The sequence below is a fragment of the Leucoraja erinacea genome, chromosome 12 (genome assembly GCF_028641065.1).
Source record: "Leucoraja erinacea ecotype New England chromosome 12, Leri_hhj_1, whole genome shotgun sequence".
Lineage (NCBI taxonomy): Eukaryota > Metazoa > Chordata > Chondrichthyes > Rajiformes > Rajidae > Leucoraja > Leucoraja erinaceus.
This window is the reverse complement of record NC_073388.1, coordinates 56741148-56765429: the sequence shown is the minus strand read 5'-3', so window position 1 is coordinate 56765429 and position 24282 is coordinate 56741148.

The window sequence follows — 24282 nt, the reverse complement described above, 5'->3', positions numbered from 1 at the left end:
GAAAGTAGGCATGCAGGTGCAGCAGGCAGTGTAGAAAGCAAATGGTATGTTGGCTTTCATAGCAAAAGGATTTGAGTATAGGAGCAGGGAGGTTCTACTGCAGTTGTACAGGGTCTTGGTGAGACCACACCTGGAGTATTGCATACAGTTTTGGTCTCCAAATCTGAGGAAGGACATTCTTGCCATAGAGGGAGTGCAGAGAAGGTTCACCAGACTGATTCCTGGGATGTCAGGACTGTCTTATGAAGAAAGACTGGATAGACTTGGTTTTTACTCTCTAGAATTTAGGAGGCTGAGAGGGGATCTTATAGAAACTTACAAAATTCTTAAGGGGTTGGACAGGCTAGATGCAGGAAGATTGCTCCCGATGTTGGGGAAGTCCAGGACAAGGGGTCACAGCTTAAGGATAAGGGGGAAATCCTTTAAAACCGAGATGAGAAGAACTTTTTTCACACAGAGAGTGGTGAATCTCTGGAACTCTCTGCCACAGAGGGTAGTCGACGCCAGTTCATTGGCTATATTTAAGAGGGAGTTAGATGTGGCCCTTGTGGCTAAGGGGATCAGGGGGTATGGAGAGAAGGCAGGTACGGGATACTGAGTTGGATGATCAGCCATGATCATATTGAATGGCGGTGCAGGCTCGAAGGGCCGAATGGCCTACTCCTGCACCTAATTTCTATGTTTCTATGTAACCAATGTTGTGCACGGCAAGGTTCTGTAGTGAATAATGTGACCAGGGCAAGATTAGCTGTTCCCCAGGTGATGCTGCTTCAAGGGTAAATGTTGGCCAGGAAATTCCTCTGGGGAACAACGTAATGGGGTCCTTCATGTCTTCTGGAGAACAGAAATAGCATGAGTGTAACACTTCACCTGAAAGCCAGCACATACTTTTATGCAGCGTGATGCAGACACTACACTGAAGTGTCAGTTTCAATTTTGTATTAAAATCTCCGGGATTTAAAACTGCAAAGGTGCAGCTGATTGCGCTAGCCAGCAGGTCTTTAACATACGTAACACATCCTACAACACTGTGCAGTGAATGCACTCACCCCCTGAACCAGAGTCACCACGTAACAACACTGATACACACAGTCCATTAGCCCACCACATTTACACTGGCCTATTTATACCAATCCCACTTGCTTGCATTAATTCTATATCAATCGAAGCCTTGCTCATTCACGTACATGTCCAGATGCCTCTTGAATGTTGTCATTGTTCCTACCTCCACCAGCTCCTCTGGCAGCTCTTTCCAGATGACAACTACTCTTTGTGTGAAAAATATACTTCTGAGACCTTCTCCCTCTCAGCATGGAGAAACGAGGAACTGCAGATGCTGAAGTCTGGAGCAAAGCACAAAGGGCTGGAGAGGAGTGGGTCAGGCAGCATCTCTGGAGGGTTTGGCTGGGCAACATTTTGGGTTGGACATTTCATCAAACTAGACTTGGATCGGTGATGTTACCTGCCAGGACTCTCTTTAGACTCTGAAGAAGGGCACTGACTTGAAACGTCACTTATCCATTTCCTCCACAGATGCTGCCTGATCCACTGAGTTACTCCAGCTCATTAGCTTTGAACATTTTTGATCGATATTTGTGCATTCTAGTTTTAGACACCCGTACCATGCAACACAGATTTTGGTTATCTGTCCTCTCTATGCCTCTTATAATTGTGTGTACCTCCATCAAGTTACCTTTCTGCCTCCTTCTCTCCAGGGTAAACAGTCTTAGTCCATACGATCTCTCCCTATAACTCAAACTCTGTGATCATGCTTGTCAATCATCTCTGCATATTCTCATCTCTCCTGTAGAGCGGTGACCAGAACTGCACAAAATACTCCAGCCGTACAGACCAACCACTGATTTATAAGACATTTTGCATCGTTGTAACTGTGAGTTGCAGCTAGAAATTTAATCAGACTCACCAGAAAGCGATTGCTTAAGCCCATTGCACACCGATGAGGAAACTGAGCATCGAAAAAGAATACGGCCTAGGGGAGGCCATTTATATTCATGCCAGCCAGAATAGAGATAATGAGACTATTCTATGATTTATTGTTGATCCCATGCCACTGCTAACTGAAATTTGGTCCAGCACATCTGCCCTAAAAGGATCTGTCATCATTCTATACCTTGATTAACTCTCTTCTCAGCCTCCATGTTCAAATCAAAACCACTCACTTCAGCAAATGTTCCCTGGTAATTTGACTTCACAGATTCTGGCTACAGTCTTGTAACTTCTGCACCGTCTCCAGTGGAATCAGATGATTCACTTAGTGCGGGTAATGGTGAATGGCGGTGAAGGACGCAAAAAGGAGGTTCAGGGACGAGATGGAGTCACAGATGGAGCAGCAGGACACCAGATGCCTTTGGCAGGGGTTACGGGCTGTAACCAACTGCCGGAGCAGCCCCCCCTCAACCGGAAGTGCCGGCACCTCCCTAGCTGACGACCTGAACTCCTTCTACGCTCGTTTCGAGTTGGGCAACATCGCCCCAGGTTTGCGACTAACGACAACACTGCCAGCACGCTGTCTAGTGACGTTGGAGGGAGGTCCACCGCTGGAGATGTGCACGCATTCTCGTTGTCCAAGCACGACGTGAGGAGGACCCTGACACGGGTGAACACGAGGAAATCTGTAGTTCCAGATGGCATCTCGGGGCGAGTACTTAACCATATAACCATATAACCATATAACAATTACAGCACGGAAAAAGGCCATCTCGACCCTTCTAGTCCGTGCCGAACACGTATTCTCCCCTAGTCCCATATACCTGCGCTCTGACCATAACCCTCCATTCCTTTCCTGTCCATATAACTATCCAATTTATTTTTAAATGATAAAAACGAACCTGCCTCCACCACCTTCACTGGAAGCTCATTCCACACAGCCACCACTCTCTGAGTAAAGAAGTTCCCCCTCATGTTACCCCTAAACTTCTGTCCCTTAATTCTCAAGTCATGTTCCCTTGTTTGAATCTTCCCTACTCTCAGTGGGAAAAGCTTATCCACGTCAACTCTGTCTATCCCTCTCATCATTTTAAAGACCTCTATCAAGTCCCCCCTTAACCTTCTGCGCTCCAAAGAATAAAGCCCTAACTTGTTCAACCTTTCTCTGTAACTTAGTTGCTGAAACCCAGGCAACATTCTAGTAAATCTCCTCTGTACTCTCTCTATTTTGTTGACATCCTTCCTATAATTAGGCGACCAAAATTGTACACCATAATCCAGAATTGGCCTCACCAATGCCTTGTACAATTTTAACATTACATCCCAACTTCTATACTCAATGCTCTGATTTATAAAGGCCAGCATACCCAAAGCTTTCTTTACCACCCTATCTACATGAGATTCCACCTTCAGGGAACTGTGCAGTTATTCCCAGATCCCTCTGTTCACCTGCATTCTTCAATTCCCTACCATTTACCATGTACGTCCTATTTTGATTTGTCCTGCCAAGATGTAGCACCTCACACTTATCAGCATTAAACTCCATTTGCCATCTTTCAGTCCACTCTTCCAACTGGCATAAATCTCTCTGTAGACTTTGAAAATCTACTTCATTATCCACAACCCCACCTACCTTAGTATCACCTGCATACTTACTAATCCAATTTACCACACCATCACCCAGATCATTGATGTACATGACAAACAACAGTGGACCCAACACAGATCCCTGTTGCACCCCACTAGTCACTGGCCTCCAACCTGACAAACAACCATCCACCATTGCTCTCTGGCATCTCCCATTCAGCCACTGTTGAATCCATCTTGCTACTCCACCATTAATACCCAACCATTGAATCTTCTTAACCAACTATCCGTGAGGAACCTTGTCAAAGGCCTTACTGAAGTCCATATATACAACATCCACTGCTTTACCCTCCAGGCACAAATCCATGTTGACTGTTCCTAATCAGACCCTGTTTATCCAGATGCTTATATATATTATCTCTAAGTATCCTTTCCATTAATTTGCCCACCACTGACGTCAAGCCAACAGGTCTATAATTGCTAGGTTTACTCTTAGACCCCTTTTTAAACAATGGAACAACATGCGCAGTACGCCAATCCTCCGGTACTATTCCCGTTTCTAATGACATTTGAAATATTTCTGTCATAGCCCCTGCTATTTCTACACTAACTTCCCTCAATGTCCTAGGGAATATCCTGTCCGGACCTGGAGACTTATCCACTTTTCTCAAAAGTATCAGTACTTCCTCTTCTTTGAATCTCATAGTTTTCATAGCTACTCTACTTGATTCCCTTACCTCACATAATTCAATATCCTTCTTCTTGGTGAATACCAAAGAAAAGAAATTGTTCAATATCTGCCCCATCTCTTTTGGCTCTGCAGATAGCTGTCCACTCTGACTCTCTAATGGACCAATTTTATCCCTCGTTATCCTTTTGCTATTAATATAGCTGTAGAAACCCTTTGGATTTACTTTCACCTTACTTGCCAAAGCAACCTCATATCTTCTTTTAGCTTTTCTAATTTCTTTCATAAGATTCTTTTTACATTCTTTATACTCCTCAAGCACCTCATTTACTCCATGCTGCCTATAATTATTGTAGATCTCTCTCTTTTTCCGAACTGTGTCCAATTTCCCTTGAAAACTATGGCTCTTTCCAATTTTTACTATTTCCTTTCAACCGAACAGGGACATAAAGATTCTGTACTCTTAAAATTTCACCTTTAAATGTCCTCCATTTCTCTTCCACATCTTTCCCATAAAACAAACTGTCCCAATTTACTCATTTTAAATCCTTTCGCATCTCCTCAAAGCTAGCCTTTCTCCAATCAAAAATCTCAACCCTAGGTCCAGTTCTGACCCTCTCCATAATTATATTGAAACTAATGGTATTGTGATCACTGGTCCCGAACTGTTCCCCAACACATACCTCTGCCACCTGACCCGTCTCATTTCCTAACAGGAGATCCATCATTGCCCCTTCTCTAGTAGGTCCTTCTATGTATTGCTGCAAAAAACTATCCTGCACACATTTTACAAAATCCAACCCATCCAGCCCATTTACAGAATGTGTTTCCCAGTCTATGTGTGGAAAATTGAAATCTCCCACAATCACTACCTTGTGCTTACTACTAATATCTGTTATCTCCTTACATATTTGCTCTTCCAATTCTCGCTCCCCATTTGGCGGTCTATAATACACCCCTATAAGTGTTCCTACACCTTTCCCATTTCTTAGTTCCACCCAAATAGCCTCCCTAGACGAGCCCTCTAATCTAGCCTGCCAAAGCACTGCTGTAGTATCTTCCCTGATAAGCAATGCAACACCTCCACCTCTTCGCCCTCCAATACTATCATACCTGAAGCAACGAAATCCTGGAATATTTAGTTTCCCATGTTTCACTGATCGCCACAACATCATACTTCCAGGTGTCAATCCAGGCTCTAAGTTCATCCACCTTTCTTACAATGCTCCTAGCATTAAAATATACACATTTAAGAAACCCACCCTCTCTTATTCTCTGTTTGTTGCCTTTTTCTTCTCTCTCCCCTACATTTTGGGTCAGAGTGCTACCATTCTCTGCCTCCTGCCTCACACACTGACTGCTAGCTTTCCCAATTTGAGTCACTCCCCCCAACCATACTAGTTTAAAGTCTCCCCAGTAGCCTTTGCAAATCTCCCCGCCAGGGTATTGGTCCCCCTCGGTTTCAAGTGCAACCCATCCTTTCTGTACAGGTCGCACCTTCCCCAAAAGAGGTCCCAATGATCCAGAAACTTGAATCCATACCCATTGCACCAGTCCCTCATCCACGCATTTATCCTCCACCTCGCTCCATTCTTACTCTCACTGTCGCGTGGCACAGGCAGTAATCCTGAGATTGTTACCTTTGCAGTCCTTCTCCTTAACTCTCTACCTAATTCCCTAAATTCTTCTTTCAGGACCACTTCTCTTTTTTTACCTATGTCGTTGGTACCTATATGTACCGCAACCTCAGGCTCCTCTCCCTCCCATTTCAAGATTTCTTGGACCCGTTCAGACACATCCCTGACCCTGGCACCAGGGAGGCAAACTACCATCCGGGTCTCCTGTCTGCGTCCACAGAATCGCCTATCCGACCCCCTGATTATAGAGTCCCCTATTACAATTGCCCTCCCATTCTTTTCCTTACCCTTCTGAGCAACAGGACCGGTCTTTGTGCCAGAGGCCTGGCCGCTGTCACTGCCCCCATGTAGGCTGTCTCCCCCACCCTTACTCAAACATGAGTACTTATTTTCAAGGTGTACAGCCACCGGGGTACTCACCAGTCCCTGCCTCTGCCCGTTGCCCTTCCTAACTGGGACCCAGTTTTCTGTCTCCCGTGATCTTGGAGTGACCACCTCCCTGTAACTCCTTTCTATGACCTCCTTGCTCTCCCTGAGCAGACAGAGGTCATCGATCTGCTGCTCCAGGTTCCTAACATGGTCCCTTAGGAGCCCCATCTCGACGTACCTGGCGCAGATGTGGACGTCTGGAGGGCACTCAGACTCCATGACCTCCCACATCTGACATCCAGTAATCTGCCCTGGCCCTCATTCTCCCCCTTAAGTCTTGTGCTACTCAGCTAGCTCCAGTGCTCACTACAATATTCAACCTCTCCCTGGCCAAGTCCGTGGACCCTGCCTGCTTCAAAAGATCCATCATTGTACCTGTACCAAAAAATGCCTCTCCCGCTTGTTTGAATGACTACTGTCCGGTGGCCTTCACCTCGGTAGTCATGAAATGCTTTGAGCGGCTGATCAAGAAACACATCTGCGCCTTCCTCCCTCGCAACATGGACCCGCTACAATTCGCATACCATATAACCATATAACAATTACAGCACGGAAACAGGCCATCTCGGCCCTAGAAGTCCGTGCCGAACAACTTTTTTTCCCTTAGTCCCACCTGCCTGCACTCATACCATAACCCTCCATTCCCTTCTCATCCATATGCCTATCCAATTTATTTTTAAATGATACCAACGAACCTGCCACCACCACTTCCACTGGGAGCTCATTCCACACCGCCACCACTCTCTGAGTAAAGAAGTTCCCCCTCATGTTACCCCTAAACTTCTGTCCCTTAATTCTGAAGTAATGTCCTCTTGTTTGAATCTTCCCTATTCTCAAAGGGGAAAGCTTGTCCACATCAACTCTGTCTATCCCTCTCATCATTTTAAAGACCTCTATCAAGTCCCCCCTTAACCTTCTGCGCTCCAGGGAATAAAGACCTAACTTATTCAACCTATCTCTGTAACTTAGTTGTTGAAACCCAGGCAACATTCTAGTAAATCTCCTCTGTACTCTCTCTATTTTGTTGACATCCTTCCTATAATTGGGTGACCAAAATTGTACACCATACTACAGATTTGGTCTCACCAATGCCTTGTACAATTTTAACATTACATCCCAGCTTCTATACCGTCCGAAAAGATCTACGGACGATGCCGTCTCCCAAGTTCTGCACACCGCTCTCTCTCACCTTGACAGCCAGAAGGGGGGCTATGTGAGGATGCTGTTCATAGACTTCAGTTCAGCTTTCAATACCATAGTCCCCACCAGACTTGCTGAAAAGCTGCTGGAACTGGGGCTCAACACCCCACTGTGTGCCTGGGCCCTGTACTTTCTCACCGCCAGGCCCCAGGTAGTCACGATGGGAGGAAATACATCGAAGTCCCTCACCCTGAGCACAGGATCGCCCCAGGGTTGCGTCCTCAGCCCCCTACTGTACTGCCTGTACACACATGACTGTGTGGCTCAGCTCCAACTCGATAATCAAGTTTGCTAATGACACTGCGGTGGTGGGCCTGATCTCCGATAATGATAAGAAGGCCTACCGGGGGGAGGTGGCTGATCTGGAGACAACAGCCTCCTCTTGAATGTCATACAAACTAAGGAGCCGATCGTGGACTTTAGGAGGACACAACATCCGAGGACTTACACACCATTGAAGATAAATGGGGATACTGTGGATAGAAACATAGAAAACATAGAAACATAGAAATTAGGTGCAGGAGTAGGCCATTCGGCCCTTCGAGCCTGTACTGCCATTCAATATGATCATGGCTGATCATCCAACTCAGTATCCCATACCTGCCTTCTCTCCATACCCTCTGATCCCCTTAGCTACAAGGGCCACATCTAACTCCCTCTTAAATATAGCCAATGAACTGGCCTCAAATACCCTCTGTGGCAGAGAGTTCCAGAGATTCACCACTCTCGGTGTGAAAAAAGTTTTTCTCATCTCGGTTTTAAAGGATTTCCCCCTTATCCTTAAGCTGTGACCCCTTGTCCTGGACTTCCCAAAATCGGGTACAATCTTCATGCATCTAGCCTGTCCAACCCCTTAAGAATTTTGTAAGTTTCTATAAGATCCCCTCTCAATCTGCTAAATTCTAGAGAGTATAAACCAAGTCTATCCACTCTTTCTTCATAAGACAGTCCTGACATCCCAGGAATCAGTCTGGTGAACCTTCTCTGCACTCCCTCTATGGCAATAATGTCCCTCCTCAGATTTGGAGACCAAAACAGTACGCAATACTCCAGGTGTGGTCTCACCAAGACCCTGTACAACTGCAGTAGAACCTCCCTGCTCCTATACTCAAATCCTTTTGCTATGAAAGCTAACATACCATTCGCTTTCTTCACTGCCTGCTGCACCTGCATGCCCACTTTCAATGACTGGTGTACCATGACACCCAGGTCTCGCTGCATCTCCCCTTTTCCTAATCGGCCACCATTTAGATAATAGTCTGCTTTCCTGTTTTTGTCACCAAAATGGATAACCTCACATTTATATGGATAACCTCACATTTAGGGTGAGCTGCTTTAAATACTTGGGAGTCCATATCACAGAGGATCTGACATGGACATCACACGCTGCCGCACTGGTGAGTAAGGCAAGGCAGCGCCTTTACCACCTCAGGCAATTGAGGAAATTCAGAGTGTCTCTGAGGATCCTCCAGTGCTTCTACTCTGCGGCTGTGGAAAGCATCTTGTCTGGAAACATCACAATTTGGTTTGGGAATTGCTCTGCCCAGGACAAGAATGCTCTGCAGAGAGTAGTGCGTTCAGCCGAACGCATTATGGGAACTACACTCGCCCCCCCTGCAGGAACTATACATCAGAAGGTCCAACTCCAGAGCCAACAAGATCATGGGGGACCCCTTCCACCCCTGCAATGGACAGTTCCAGCTGCTACGGTCAGGCAAACGCCTCCGTTGCCATGCTGTGAAAACAGAGAGGATGAGAAGGAGTTTCTTCCCAGAGGCCATTAGGACTGTAAACTCCTATCTCACCAGGGATTAACTTACTGTACCAATTTGTTGTTGTGTGATGTCTTTTTAAAATTGCTGTTTTGTTCTCTTTTTTCCTCCCACAAATATGTATTATGTAAATATGTGATTCTGTTCCATTCTGTTTTGTAGTTTTTTGCACAATCCGTGAGCATTGCCACTTTTCATTTCACTGCACATCTCGTATGTGTATGTGATGAATAAACTTGATGATGATGAAGTGCAGGCAGTGGTTTAGCTGTGGCCCTACTCGTGTGTTATACAGTATGTTTGCATGTTGGTGACTCAGTGGAAAGCCATGCTGAATGGCATCCAACTTATGATAAGAACCAGCAAGGTCCCGGGTTTGAGAGTTGGCAAGTGCTGTGTGGACTGACATCAGCCCAGTCGGAATGTGGATGAAGTTATAAGTTGACATGAGGACTAGTCAGCCTTGGCTAGGTTACCACCTTCCAATTAACTGCTGACACACAAACTCTGCAGGAGTACGTGCTGAGGGGCGCACTGAAGCTCGGTGCAGCCAACGCCAAGGCTCGGTGGGGGAGGACCACAGTCTAGGGTCCTTCCACTGCTGGACATGGGGGGCAGGGTATGGTGGAGACGCCCCTCAAAAATAAGGGAAGGGATTCCACGCCAGTGGGCCACATGAGTGGCAAGGGTGGGGGATAAAGTTGTGTAATTTGTGTAAACAACATTGAATGTATATGTATAGCCTCCGAGAATGTCGGATGGAGTCTTGTAAGGATCATGTATTGGATATACTAATTTCTCGAATAAAGTATATTTTGAAATTTTTAAAAAACCAACCTCTCTGGTTTATGTTGAAGCCGATGCTCGCAGGTGTTGCAGGAAAGCTATTTCTGCCCAGGGAGTCTCACTCCAGTACACATCACCATCTTATTTAGGCACAGGACTTGGAAGTTATACAGTTACCTTCACTAAAAAGAAGCTCTCACATAACATCCCAGTTATTTTAAATCCACTCTGCTCCACACCAGGACAGTGTTTCTATGTTTGGACTAAATTCCTAATCATTGCAGGCTGACCCTCTTTTGGCAGATGTTCTCAATAGTGGGGTGATGAGAAGCTTGAGGCAGGACCACAGGGTGGCACTGTTGGTGGAGGTCATGCCTCACAGCACCAGAGACCCGGGTTTGATCTTGACCTCAGGTGTTGCCTGCGTGGAGTTTGCATGTTCTCCTTGTGATCGCAGAGGTTTTCCCTGGGCACTTCCCTCCCACAAACCAAAGATGTGTGGGGTTGTAGGTTATTTGGATGCCAGAAGTGTGTAGGGAGGTCACAAGGTCACAAGGAATAGGAGTAAAATTAGGCCGTTTGGCCCATCAAGTGAGAATTGGAAGAGCAAATATGTAAGGAGATAGCAGATATTAGTAGTAAGCACAAGGTAGTGATTGTGGGAGATTTCAATTTTCCACACATAGACTGGGAAACACATTCTGTAAATGGGCTGTATGGGTTGGAGTTTGTAAAATGTGTGCAGGATAGTTTTTTGCAGCAATACATAGAGGTACCTACTAGAGAAGGGGCGGTGCTGGACCTCCTGTTAGGAAATGAGATGGGTCAGGTGGCAGAGGTATGCGTTGGGGAACAGTTCGGGTCCAGTGATCACAATACCATTAGTTTCAATATAATTATGGAGAGGGACAAAACTGGACCTAGGGTTGAGATTTTTGATTGGAGAAAGGCTGACTTTGAGGAGATGCGAAAGGATTTAAAAGGAGTAAATTGGGACAGTTTGTTTTATGGGAAAGATGTGGAAGAGAAATTGAGTACATTTAAAGGTGAAATTTTAAGAGTACAGAATCTTTATGTACCTGTTCGGTTGAAAGGAAATCATAAAAATTGTAAAGAGCCATGGTTTTCAAGGGAAATTGGACACTTGGTTCGGAAAAAGAGGGAGATCTACAATAATTATAGGCAGCATGGAGTAAATGAGGTGCTTGAGGAGTATAAAGAACGTAAAAAGAATCTTAAGAAAGAAATTAGAAAAGCTAAAAGAAGATATGAGGTTGCTTTGGCAAGTAAGGTAAAAGTAAATCCGTAGGGTTTCTACCGCTATATTAATAGCAAAAGGATAACGAGGGATAAAATTGGTCCATTAGAGAGTCAGAGTGGACAACTATCTGCAGAGCCAAAAGAGATGGGGGAGATATTGAACAGTTTCTTTTCTTCGGTATTCACCAAGGAGAAGGATATTGAATTATGTGAGGTAAGGGAAACAAGTAGAGTAGCTATGGAAACTATGAGGATCAAAGAAGAGGAAGTACTGACACTTTTGAGAAATATAAAAGTGGATAAGTCTCCAGGTCCGGACAGGATATTTCCCTAGGACATTGAGGGAAGTTAGTGTAGAAATAGCAGGGGCTATGGCAGAAATATTTCAAATGTCATTAGAAACGGGAATAGTGCCGGAGGATTGGCGTACTGCGCATGTTGTTCCATTGTTTAATAAGGGGGCTAAGAGTAAACCTAGCAATTATAGACCTGTTAGTTTAACGTCACTGGTGGGCAAATTAATGGAAAGAATGCTTAGAGATAATATATATAAGCATCTGGATAAACAGGGTCTGATTAGGAACAGTCAACATGGATTTGTGCCTGGAAGGTCATGTTTAACTAATCTTCTTGAATTTTTTGAAGATGTTACTCGGGAAATTGATGAGGGTAAAGCAGTGGATGTTGTGTATATGGACTTCAGTAAAGCCTTTGACAAGGTTCCTCATGGAAGGTTGGTTAAGAAGGTTCAATGGTTGGGTATTAATGGTGGAGTAGCAAGATGGATTCAACAGTGGCTGAATGGGAGATGCCAGAGAGTAATGGTGGATGGTTGTTTGTCAGGTTGGAGGCCAGTGACGAGTGGGGTGCCACAGGGATCTGTGTTGGGTCCACTGTTGTTTGTCATGTACATCAATGATCTGGATGATGGTGTGGTAAATTGGATTAGTAAGTATGCAGATGATACTAAGATAGGTGGGGTTGCCGGTAATGACGTAGAGTTTCAAACTCTACAGAGAGATTTATGCCAGTTGGAAGAGTGGGCTGAAAGATGGCAGATGGAGTTTAATGCTGATAAGTGTGAGGTGCTACATCTTGGCAGGACCAATCAAAATAGGACGTACATGGTAAATGGTAGGGAATTGAAGAATGTAGGTGAACAGAGGGATCTGGGAATAACTGTGCACAGTTCCCTGAAAGTGGAATCTCATGTAGATAGGGTGGTAAAGAAAGCGTTTGGTGTGCTGGCCTTTATAAATCAGAGCATTGAGTATAGAAGTTGGGATGTAATGTTAAAATTGTACAAGACAAGGCATTGGTGAGGCCAATTCTGGAGTATGGTGTACAATTTTGGTCGCCTAATTATAGGAAGGATGTCAACAAAATAGAGACAGTACAGAGGAGATTTACTAGAATGTTGCCTGGGTTTCAGCAACTAAGTTACAGAGAAAGGTTGAACAAGTTAGGGCTTTATTCTTTGGAGCGCAGAAGGTTAAGGGGGGACTTGATAGAGGTTTTTAAAATGATGAGAGGGATAGACAGAGTTGACGTGGAAAAGCTTTTCCCACTGAGAGTAGGGAAGATTCAAACAAGGGGACATGACTTGAGAATTAAGGGACTGAAGTTTAGGGGTAACATGAGGGGGAACTTCTTTACTCAGAGAGTGGTAGCTGTGTGGAATGAGCTTCCAGTGAAGGTGGCGGAGGCAGGTTCGTTTTTATCATTTAAAAATAATTTGGATAGTTATATGGATGGGAAGGGAATGGAGGGTTATGGTCTGTGCGCAGGTATATGGGACTAGGGGAGATTATGTGTTCGGCACGGACTAGAGGGGTCGAGATGGCCTGTTTCCGTGCTGTAATTGTTATATGGTTATATGGTTATAGTTCTACTCTACCATTCAATCATGACTGATCTATCTCTCCAGCCTTCTCCCCATAACCCCTGACACCTGTACTAATCAAGAATCTATCTATCTCTGCCTTAAAAATATCCACTGACTTGGCCTCCACAGCCTCTGTGGCAAAGAATTCTGTAGATTCACCACCCTTTGACTAAAGACATTTCTCCTCACCTCCTTTCTAAAAGAACGTCCTTCAATTCTGAGTGGATGAGAAAGCGGGATAACACCCATGTGAATGGGTGACTAATGGTCGGCTTGGACCTGCTGGGCCGAACGAGCTGTGTCCATGCAGTATCTCTAAAGTAATCTACAGTAAAGATGTGCTTCAGGGACCTTGTCCATGAGCCCAGGAAAGGTCTCAACAATGATTGGCCATGAAAGGTGGAAATTTCATTCATCTTTTTAAATTTCTCCATGTAGTAGATGAAAGCGCGTTCCCAGGAGGTTTAATTGTTGCTGTATCCACACAGTGTTTGTTCCTGTGTCACATCCCATCCTCAAAGCAACCAGAATTGGTTTCAATATCCAGTCAGTCAAAAAACAAAACAAAACTATACATGGTAGAAATCTAAAATAAAAACCTATGTGTCTGGAAATGTGCAGCAGGTCGGGCAGCTTCTGTGGGAGGAGAAAGAGGCTTTGACCTGAAACGTTATCTTTGTTTCTCAGATGCGGCCTGACCTGCTGAGTACTTCCAGCATTTCCTGAAAGTACAATTAATGGAAGCGGATTGTGTTTTGGTTGGATACATCTTAAAAACCACAAGTGTTGGAAGTAACATTAGATGCTGGTTTACACCAAAGATAGACACAAAATGCTGGAGTAACTCAACGGGACAGGCAGCATCTCCGGAGAGAAGGAATGGGTGGCGTTTTAGGTTGAGACCCTTCTTCAGACTGAGAGTCAGGAGAGATGGAATCTAGAGATATGGATGGGTAAGGTGTGAAAATGACAGATGATTATAAGGAAATGTAAAATGGTTCATTGTTAGCTGAGGTGACAACGAGGCACACAATCAGTAATATTTAATCAGGAGGACAGTAGAACTAGTCGGAGAACTAGGATGGGGATGGACGTAGAGAGAGGGAAAGCAAGGGTTACATGAAGTTAGAGAAATCAATATTCATCCCACTGGGGCTGTAAGCTGCCCAAGCAAAATATCAGGTGCTGTTCCGCAAATTTGCATTGGGCCTCACTCTGACAGTGGAGGGGTCAGTGTGGGAATGGGAGGGGGAGTTAAAGTGTTTAGCAACCGGGAGATCACGTTATAGATGAACTGAGCGGAAATGTTCAGCGGAAAGATCGCTGAGCCTGTGCTTGGTCTCGCCAGTATGTAGTCCACACCTGGAACAGCAGATACAGTAGAAGAGGGTGGAGGAGATGCAAGCGAACCTCTGCCTCAGCTGAGGGGTCCATGGATGAAGTTGAGGGGGGAGGTAAAGGGACAGGTGTTGAATCTCCTGCGGTTGCAGGGGAAAGTACCTGGGTGGGAAGGGACGAGTTGACCAGGGAGCTGCAGAGGGAACAGTCTCAGCAGAAAGCGGAAAGGGGTGGAGATGGGAAGATGTGGCTAGTGGTGGGATCCCGTTGGATCTTCCTGAGGGATCCACTTGGAGCGTAAACAGTGATCTTATCCTTCAGTCTCACTGAATATGGGACACTTCAGCACGGCCAGAAGTTGAGAAAGATACTGCTGAATAACAGATAGTTTTGTTCTTGGGAGAGTTGTGACTTTCTTCCTGTTTTATTTTCTTTCACTATTAACCATATAAACCATATAACAATTACAGCACGGAAACAGGCCATCTCGGCCCTACAAGTCCGTGCCGACACAACTTTTTTCCCCTTAGTCCCACCTGCCTGCACTCATACCATAACCCTCCATTCCCTTCTCATCCATATGCCTATCCAATTTATTTTTAAATGATACCAACGAACCTGCCTCCACCACTTCCACTGGAAGCTCATTCCACACCGCTACCACTCTCTGAGTAAAGAAGTTCCCCCTCATGTTACCCCTAAACTTCTGTCGCTTAATTCTGAAGTCATGTCCCCTTGTTTGAATCTTCCCTACTCTCAAAGGGAAAAGCTTGTCCACATCAACTCTGTCTATCCCTCTCATCATTTTAAAGACCTCTATCAAGTCCCCCCTTAACCTTCTGCGCTCCAGAGAATAAAGACCTAACTTATTCAACCTATCTCTGTAACTTAGTTGTTGAAACCCAGGCAACATTCTAGTAAATCTCCTCTGTACTCTCTCTAGTTTGTTGACATCCTTCCTATAATTGGGCGACCAAAATTGTACACCATACTCCAGAATTGGTCTCACCAATGCCTTGTACAATTTTAACATTACATCCCAGCTGCTATACTCAATGCTCTGAGTTATAAAGGCTAGCATACCAAAAGCTTTCTTTACCACCCTATCTATATGAGATTCCACCTTCAAGGAACTATGCACGGTTATTCCCAGATCCCTCTGTTCAACTGTATTCTTCAATTCCCTACCACTTACCATGTATTGAACAGTTTGACTTTTTTTTACAATTCTTCAACCTGTATTGATCAACCGACCCACATAAAAAAAATTAAAATTGTAGTCAATAACTGGAGAGGGAACGAGAAGCATTCAAAAAGCTTAACATTTTAAAGTGGATTTAAAGCTTAAAGTGGATTGCTGATGGCAAGAATCCAAGAGGTTAAAAAAACGAAGAATTGCAGTGTAGATTGGGGAGTAAATGTACAGCTGGCATTACCAGGATAATGTGGAAATCATGATAATGAAGCATTGCCGTTGTTTCAACAGCCATCTAATGCAGCTGTTAATGACACTTTAAACACATCCTCTCTCCTGCAGGACTGCATGATGATGTAATGTCAGTTAATGGTGAAAGTCTGCAGAAAGCTAAGAGAAAGTACCAATGTAACATCTCGCACAGTGAGGAAACACTGGATATTGATTCTGCTTGCTTTCTTTTAATGCACTAGTCATGCCCACCTAACCACACTTTTACTTTAGTTTAGTTTAGTTTAGAGATACAGCGCGGAAACAAGCCCTTCGGCCCATCTAACTTTGGAGTGTGGGAGGAAACCGGAGATCCCGGGGAAAACCCAGGGAGAAAGCACAGACACTATAGCTGGGATCGAACCCAGGTCTCTGGAGCTGTAGGCACTGTAAGGCAACAACTCTACCACTGTGCCACCATGCCGACCTTCTCTCAGTTCTCAAACTTCTCTCAGTCTGTTTGTAAAGGTGCAGGAGTAGGCCATTCGGCCCTTCGAGCCTGCACCGCCATCCATGATCATATTGAATGGCGGCGCAGGCTCGAAGGGCCGAATGGCCTACTCCTGCACCTAATTTCTATGTTTCTATGTTTCTATGTAAAGAAGCAGGCCTGCTTAATTAAAAATTACATCTAGGTAAAATTACACAAAGGAGTTGTCCAGCTTTATTCATTGACTGCTAGAGAGGTAGAGATTATGTGCAAATCTAAATTTTCCATCAATGCGTGATAGAATTATTATTCTTATCAAAGTTGCTGTACTTATAATCAATCCAGCAATCATCATTTAGATGTGGTTTGGAAAGGATTAAGTCATAAAGATTGTGCAAAGTGGAAGTGTTCCTCTTTCATCTCATTTTTCTCATTGCTGAGATGAATTTATCTGATCGTGACATTTGCTTTCATATTGATCTAAAAAAATTGAATTTTGTTCCTGTTACAGCCTCCTCTCCCATCCAAGCCCCCCACAATTTCCGCGCCTCTAGTTTCCAACCTCGACAATGCAAAACTGTTCTAAGATATCCTTGCCTTTAATTAGTTCCACATGCTGGTGAACTTCCAAATGAGTACTAAGTGTATGCGTCTGCATGTTATTCCTCCTTGGGGGAGCAGGCTGGATATTCAGCAGTGAATGTAACTCATGTGTTACCTGCCCTCTATACATGTTCTTACCGCTGAGTCTCACGATCTCTCGCGGAGTGGCTCTCCCCAAATGTGGTACAAACCACAATGATATTTGCAGCCGGATGCTCGACAAGACAGAGATGAGCTTGAACCTTTTATTGCCCTCTGTGCGTGGCTGAGTAATGATCTATTCAGTCCCCTGTGCTTCCAGAGCAAGTTGGATCTTTCAACAATGGTGTGAAATTCATCAGCGTTTTTGAGGCAAAAGTGTTGGGGTCACAAACTGAGTTCATAGCAGGGCACGGAACCAACAGAGGCAGGAGTTGAACCATCAGCCGTTATTGAATTGGATGGCAAAATAACTCTGAGGGACTGAATGGTCCACTTGTGTTCCAAAGATGCACATGATCCTTCTCCGCTTCCTCCTCAGATCCTATCATCACAGAAGCAAGTCTTCAGCCAAATCAGCCAATTTGATTCACTCCACATGATAACTAGAATTGGCCGGGTGCTAAGGCGAAAGTAGTGTAGAGGGAGTGCACTGAAGGTTCACCAGTCTGCTTCCTGGAATGGTGTGACCTCTATTTGAAGAGAGATTAGATTGACTTGGCTTGTATTCACCAGAGTATAGAAGAATGAGAGGGAATTTGATTGAAAGAAAGGAAATTTTGACAGTGTTGGAAAAATGAGACACGAAGAGCAATGTCTAGAATGAGGGGTCACAGTTTCAGGGTACAGCACAAGGGATTTAGGACTGAGATGAGGATAACTTTTTTCACTCACAGGATGGTGAACACTACTACAGAGACCTATAGAGATCATGGGGCTGAATATTTTTCCCTCGATAGATGAAACTTCTAGATGCAACAAAGCTTCACGTTCCTCAGCATAAATATTGCCAATAATTTGTTCCAGTCCAACCATATTGACACCACAACCAAGGAACAACACCAATCCCTCTGAAAAATGAAGAATATCTAAGTATAGCTTAGTTCTTATGTATAGTAATACTTGTACTGAAATGTATAAAATTAAAGTAGACAAAAATGCTGGAGAAACTCAGCGGGTGAGGTAGGATCTATGGAGCGAAGGGAGAGATGACGTTTTGGGACAAGACCCTTCTTCAGACTTCAGACTGTATAAATGAATTTCACTTTACCACAGTACATGACAAGTATAGGCCCATTGAACCATTGAACGATTGAAACTCAGCATGTCTCCAATGACTCTTGCAAACCTCTGCAGATACACCAAAGAAAGTTTGGGATGCGTCATACCTCTCTGTCTGTCACCTCAAGAAACTGCTGAAGTGTGGTTGCAGCCCTGTCTCATATAAACCAACAACACAACGACAGTACACACTCCAAGCAGGATTCGAACCGGCCACCTTCAGGTTGCCAGCCGAACACTTAGCCCATTGCGCCATCTGTCGCCCTACCCTCTCATTCCTCTTCTACCCTCTCCCATCGGGCTGAGAAACAAATCTTGAAAGGGTGTACCATCAGATTCAACAGCTTCTCCCTGCTTTAGTTCAGTTTAGTTTAGTTTAAAGATACAGCTCAGAAATAGGCCCTTCGGCCCAACGAGTCCGCACTGACCAGCGATTCCTGCACTTCAATACTATCCTACACACACTGGGGACAGTTTACACATTCACCAAGCCAAGTAACCTACAAACCTGTACGTCTTTGGAGTGTGGGAGGAAACCAAAGATCTCAGAGAAAAACCCACGCGGTCACGGGTAGAACGTACAAACTCCGTACAGAGAGCACCCGTAGTCGGGATCAAACCCAGGTCTCTGGCGCTGCAAGTGCTGTAATGCAGCAACTCTACTGCTGCGCCACCGTGGCCAAGATTGAATGAACCTTTCATAAATTAAGGACCTATTCCTGATATCACATGGAATATCAATTCCTGAGATCCTCAGTACAACCCTTACAATGTTTATCTTCACTTTCTTTGTAGCTGTGCACACTGTTTCTTTTCTTTATTGTACTATCTGTTGTACTCTTGGACGGTATGATTTGCCTGGATAGATGCAAAGCAAAGTTTCCCACTATATCGTGCTGTACATGATAATAATGAGCCAAAACCAAAAGCAATGATGGAAATAGAAATTAAACTGATATCTTAATCACGTCCATGCCTCAGCATAGAGGGCCGTTTTGTTAAGCTTTAAGATTGCTGTGTTTTAATGCTGCAGAGTTTTGCTTGGTGTGAAATATAATAGACATTGTCAAACACACTTTGGTATAATGTTTATATTTCTTACATACTGAACTAGATTATCACTTGAGTTAATTTGCACATATGTCTTCCCTGCCACTTTGGAGCTTTGTGTTTGTCAGGGGGGAGCCTGCATCCTAACTTTCATTGTAATGCTGGGGATCTAGATTAAAAATGGCCATCATGTTTTTTCTACAACTCATTCTGACAAAACATCTGGCCGCGGGTTCTGACAATTCAGCTTCCAACCTACATCAGAGAGGTCAAGGTCAAGGTTGTGCTAAGTGTGCTGTGAATAGCAGGTTTCTTCTGAGGGAGGAAAGATCGTATGTACAATTGGACAAACTTGGCGTTTCAGTTTGTGGTGAATGAAGCCGGGACAAACTTCCATTTATGTCAAAGGAAACATTTGGAATAATTGTGCAAGCACTGTTCATTTTAAATTCCAATATTCTCAAGCAAATTCATAAAACTTCTTTGACAAACTACTGCTCAGTTGGGTATATTCTTCCTAAATAAAAGAAAAAAATGTATTTTCTCCTGGAAATTTCTTTTCAACCTTGGCAAAGATTGGAAATGTTTCGAGCAGGTTTTATCATCCACATGATACTAGCATGCACGGGATGTGACTCTGCAAGAATCCACACTATCAAACTAACATTCAGCAGTGGACCCCCTGATAAAGGATATGGGAAACATGTCATTCACTCATTTATTTTAAGAATCACGGTGGCGCAGCAGTGAAGTTGCTGCCTTACAGCGCCAAAGACCTGGGTTTGATCCCGACTACGGGTGCTGTCTGTACCGAGTTTGTACATTCTCCCAGTGACCTGTGTAGGCTGTCTTCTCCATCTTTGGTTTCCTCCCACACTCCAAAGACGTAGAGGTTTGTAAGTTAATTGGTTCAGTATAAATGTAAATTGTCCCTAGTGTGTGTAGGACATTGTTAGCGTGCAGGGATCGCTGGTACATGCACAATTGGTGGGCAGTGCTGTAGCTGGAAAACTAAAAATCAAAGATTAAACTGTTGCAGTGAGAGCAAATCTCTTGATCAATATTGTATGATTTACACAATATTGTAAACAATAAAAAAGTTTCAGCTTGGCATCAACCACTTGACAACAAATGTATCTAAAACGCCCAGTAATAACGTTATTCTCAGCTGACTTCCTTTTGGTTTGTTCTACATTGAAGACACAGCTTGTAACAAACTCCAGTTGGCTCTGAACATTGAACTTTGTTGCTTTTTATTTATTTTCTTATTTTGCGCACCTTATGCGGTAATTGATTATATAAATCATCCTGTACATTGAAAGTAAATACACTCCTTGCAGCCGTGCCTCCCAAGTTCCAGCAGTGATTACAATTCATTGACCATATACAGCCTTAGGGTGACTCCAGTTTATGAAGGGCTCACCTGCAAGACAGTTTTATAAATTGTGAATGCAGCGCAGAATGAGTTACTACCCCGACTGCAGAACTCACATAATCCTCTTGCACAAAATTGAATCCACAGTCACCCCGAGGGAATCCCATTTCCCACATTGTGCCTTGTACTCCAATCCCTTAAGGGCAGCCAATCAGCCATCAATGAAAGGCCCATTCCAGCAGCATAACATTTCAATCATTTCTAAGTCACCCCCAGTTACTGGCTTGTACAAAGAAACAGTGCTCAGCACTTGGGAGTTCTGATGGTGGATCGTATGCATGAGAACAGTTATGTTAATAACCAAATCACTTGCTGCTTTCGCAGTTTGTTCAAGGAATTTGCTCGTGGCAGGTAAAGGAGGTGAACGGTTCAAGATGGATTCCTTTTGTGCCCTTCTCAGTTCATAGCATTATTAGTGTCTCTAAACACTACTTAGAGGTGATAGAAAAATAAATCAATATCTGCAGTAGACAAAAATGCTGGAGAAACTCAGCGGGCGAAGCAGCATCTATAGAGCGAAAGAAATAGGCGGGGAGAAGAAAGGAAAAAGAAAGGAAGAGGTGGAGCCAGTGGGCTGAGGGAGAGCTGAGAAGAGGAGGAGAAAGTAAGGACTACCTGAAATTAGAGAAGTCAATGTTCATACCGCTGGGGTGTAAACTGCCCAAGCGATATATGAGGTGCAACTCCTCCAATTTACGGTGGTCCTCACTCTGGCCATGGAGGAGGCCCAGGATAGAAAGGTCAGATTCGGAATGGGAGGGGGAGTTGACGCGCTGAGCCACCGGGAGATCAGGTTGGTTATTGTGAGGCGAGCGGAGGTGTTCGGCGAAACAATCGCCAAGCCTACGCTTGGTCTCTCGATGTAGAGCAGCTGACATCTAGAGCAGTGGATGTAATAGATGAGGTTGGAGGAGGTGCAGGTGAGCCTCTGCCGTACCTGGAAAGACTGCTTGGGTCCTTGAATAGAGGACAATACAACAAGTGTAGCATTTCTTGCGGTTGCAAGGGAAAGTGCCCGGAGAGGGGGTGGTTCGGGTGGGAAGGGACAAATTGACCAGGGAGTTACGGAGGGAGCGGTCTATGCGGAAAGCAGACAGGGGAGGAGATGGGAAGATGTGGCAAGTGGTGAGGTCATGTTGCAGGTGGTGAAAATGATGGAGGATTATTTGTTGGGTGGTTGCAAGGGCATCTGCTGTTCTAGATTTCAGCTTCTCTACATCAGTCTTTCCAGGTAAGGCAGAGGTTCACCTGCACCTCCTCCAACCTCATCTATTGCATCCGCTGCTCTAGGTGTCAGCTGCTCTACATCGGTGAGACCAAGCGTAGACTTGGCAATGGCTTCGTCGAACACCTCCGCTCGGTTCGCAATAACCAACCTGATCTCCCGGTGGCTCAGCACTTCAACTCCCCCTCCCATTCCGAATCCAACCTTTCTGTCCTGGGCCTCCTCCATGGCCAGAATGAGGACCACCGTAAATTGGAGGAGCAGCACCTCATATTCCGCTTGGGTAGTTTGCACCCCAGCGGTATGAACATTGACTTCTCTAATTTCAGGTACTCCTTACGTTCTCCTCCCCTTCTCAGCTCTCCCTCAGCCCACTGGTTACACCTCTTCCTTTCTTCTTCCCCCCACCCTCAAATCTGTCTGAAGAAGGGTTTCGGACCGAAATGTTGCCTATTTTCTTCGCTCCATAGATGCTGCCTCATCCGCTGAGTTTCTCCAGCATTTTTGTCTACCTTCGATTTTCCAGCATCTGCAGTTCCTTCTTAAACATCAATATCTGCAGTGGTGGCTTGAACCCAATACCATTGACCCTATGCATGTAGCGAGATAAAGATCTGCAAAGCCTTAATGTTCAAGTCCTAAACCATTATTCATCTGGTCTTAAGACACTTATCATTTGTCATAGTTATAGTGTGTCAGAAGAGTCTTTTGGATTAAGTGGCATTTAAGAGGCTTTTGGATAGACACATGGATATGTAGGGAATGGACAGATATGGTTCACGTGCAGATTTGGGAGACTTGTTTATTTTGGCATCATGTTTGGCGTGGATATTGTGGGTCAAAGAGTCTGTTTCTGTGTTGTACTGGTCTATGTTGTATGGAGCACAGAAACGTGTGATTCAGCCCACCGCATCCATCTGTACTCAGGCTGTGCATTCCGGATTACTATCACCTTCTGGCTGAAAACATTCTTCTGCAGAACTCCTCTAAACCTTTAAAACCTATATCCTCGAGTTTTAGATATCTCTGTAGTGGTTAAAAAAAGTTTCTGACTATTTACATTATCTATGACCATGATAAGTTTGCACGTGGTAAATGGGAATGAAATGAGGCTTCATAGCGATCATTTTCTGAAGTTCCACTTTGCTTGTTCATAGTCAACAACAGTGTCTGAAAAAACTATTATCTCATACTGTTTGGAATTACGCTGTGGGAAATCTATACAAAGTGGTTTGCACTCATGCACTTAATAACTTCTGGCAGCAAGTTGGGCAGAACAGGCAACGTGATCATACAGTCCAAATAGGCCATTCACGAACATGATCCTTTGCCCATCTTAATCCTACACAGTTGAACAAAAAATGGTAGAAAAAGAGAAGGTGCTGAAAATAGTCAACAGATGAGGTTAGCATCTAAAGAGAGAGAAGCAGAACTAACATTTCAGGTCCATGGCCCTTATTTCCCACATCTGTAGATTTTGATCTTCAAGTTTAGTGGCACGAAGTCTACCCCTAACCAACACTACTTAAAGAGATCATAAAATAATTGGATTATTTCTGAGTGCTGGCTTTTAGAACTTCCCTGCACTTGGCCTAAGTTTCTTGACTGCAGGGTTAGGTCTGGCCAATGCTGAAGGATATTTTTGTTCATTTAAAGCTTGTTCAGATCAGCTGTCGGAGGAGGAGAAGGAGGAAATGTGAGGTTAACCACTTCGGTAGGAAGCATGGAAAAACACAGCTTATATTTAAATGGTGTGAGACTAATGAAAGCTGGTGCAATCTGGGTGTCCTGGTACAAAAACACAAAGTTAGCATGCGGTTACATTGTGTTATTACGAAGCAGAATGGATTGTTGGCCTTCACTGGAAGGGAGTATAGAAGTAGGAAAGTCTCACAAACAGCACTCCAAGAGTGGTAACCAGAGCCCCAGGGTGTTGGTGAGACCACATCTGGAGTACTGCATGCAAATTTGGTCTTCTCGCATAAGGGAAGGCTAAATTGCCTTGAAGGCAGCACAGAGAAGGTTCACCAGTTGATTCCTGGGATGAAGGGAGTATCTTGTGAAGAATTATTGACTAAATTGGATCTGTGCTCTTTGGAATTTGGAAGAAGAATGTGAGATTCATACTGAATCATGCACGATCCTGAGGGGCGATGGGAGGTATCGACAAGGATTTATCGTGTATCCCCTGGTAGGGTAAACTAATGTAGTCATGGCTTAGGGATGAAAGCTGAGATGAGGAGGTCTGTGAATGTGGTTTCTCTCTCAAGAGATGTCTTCCCAAC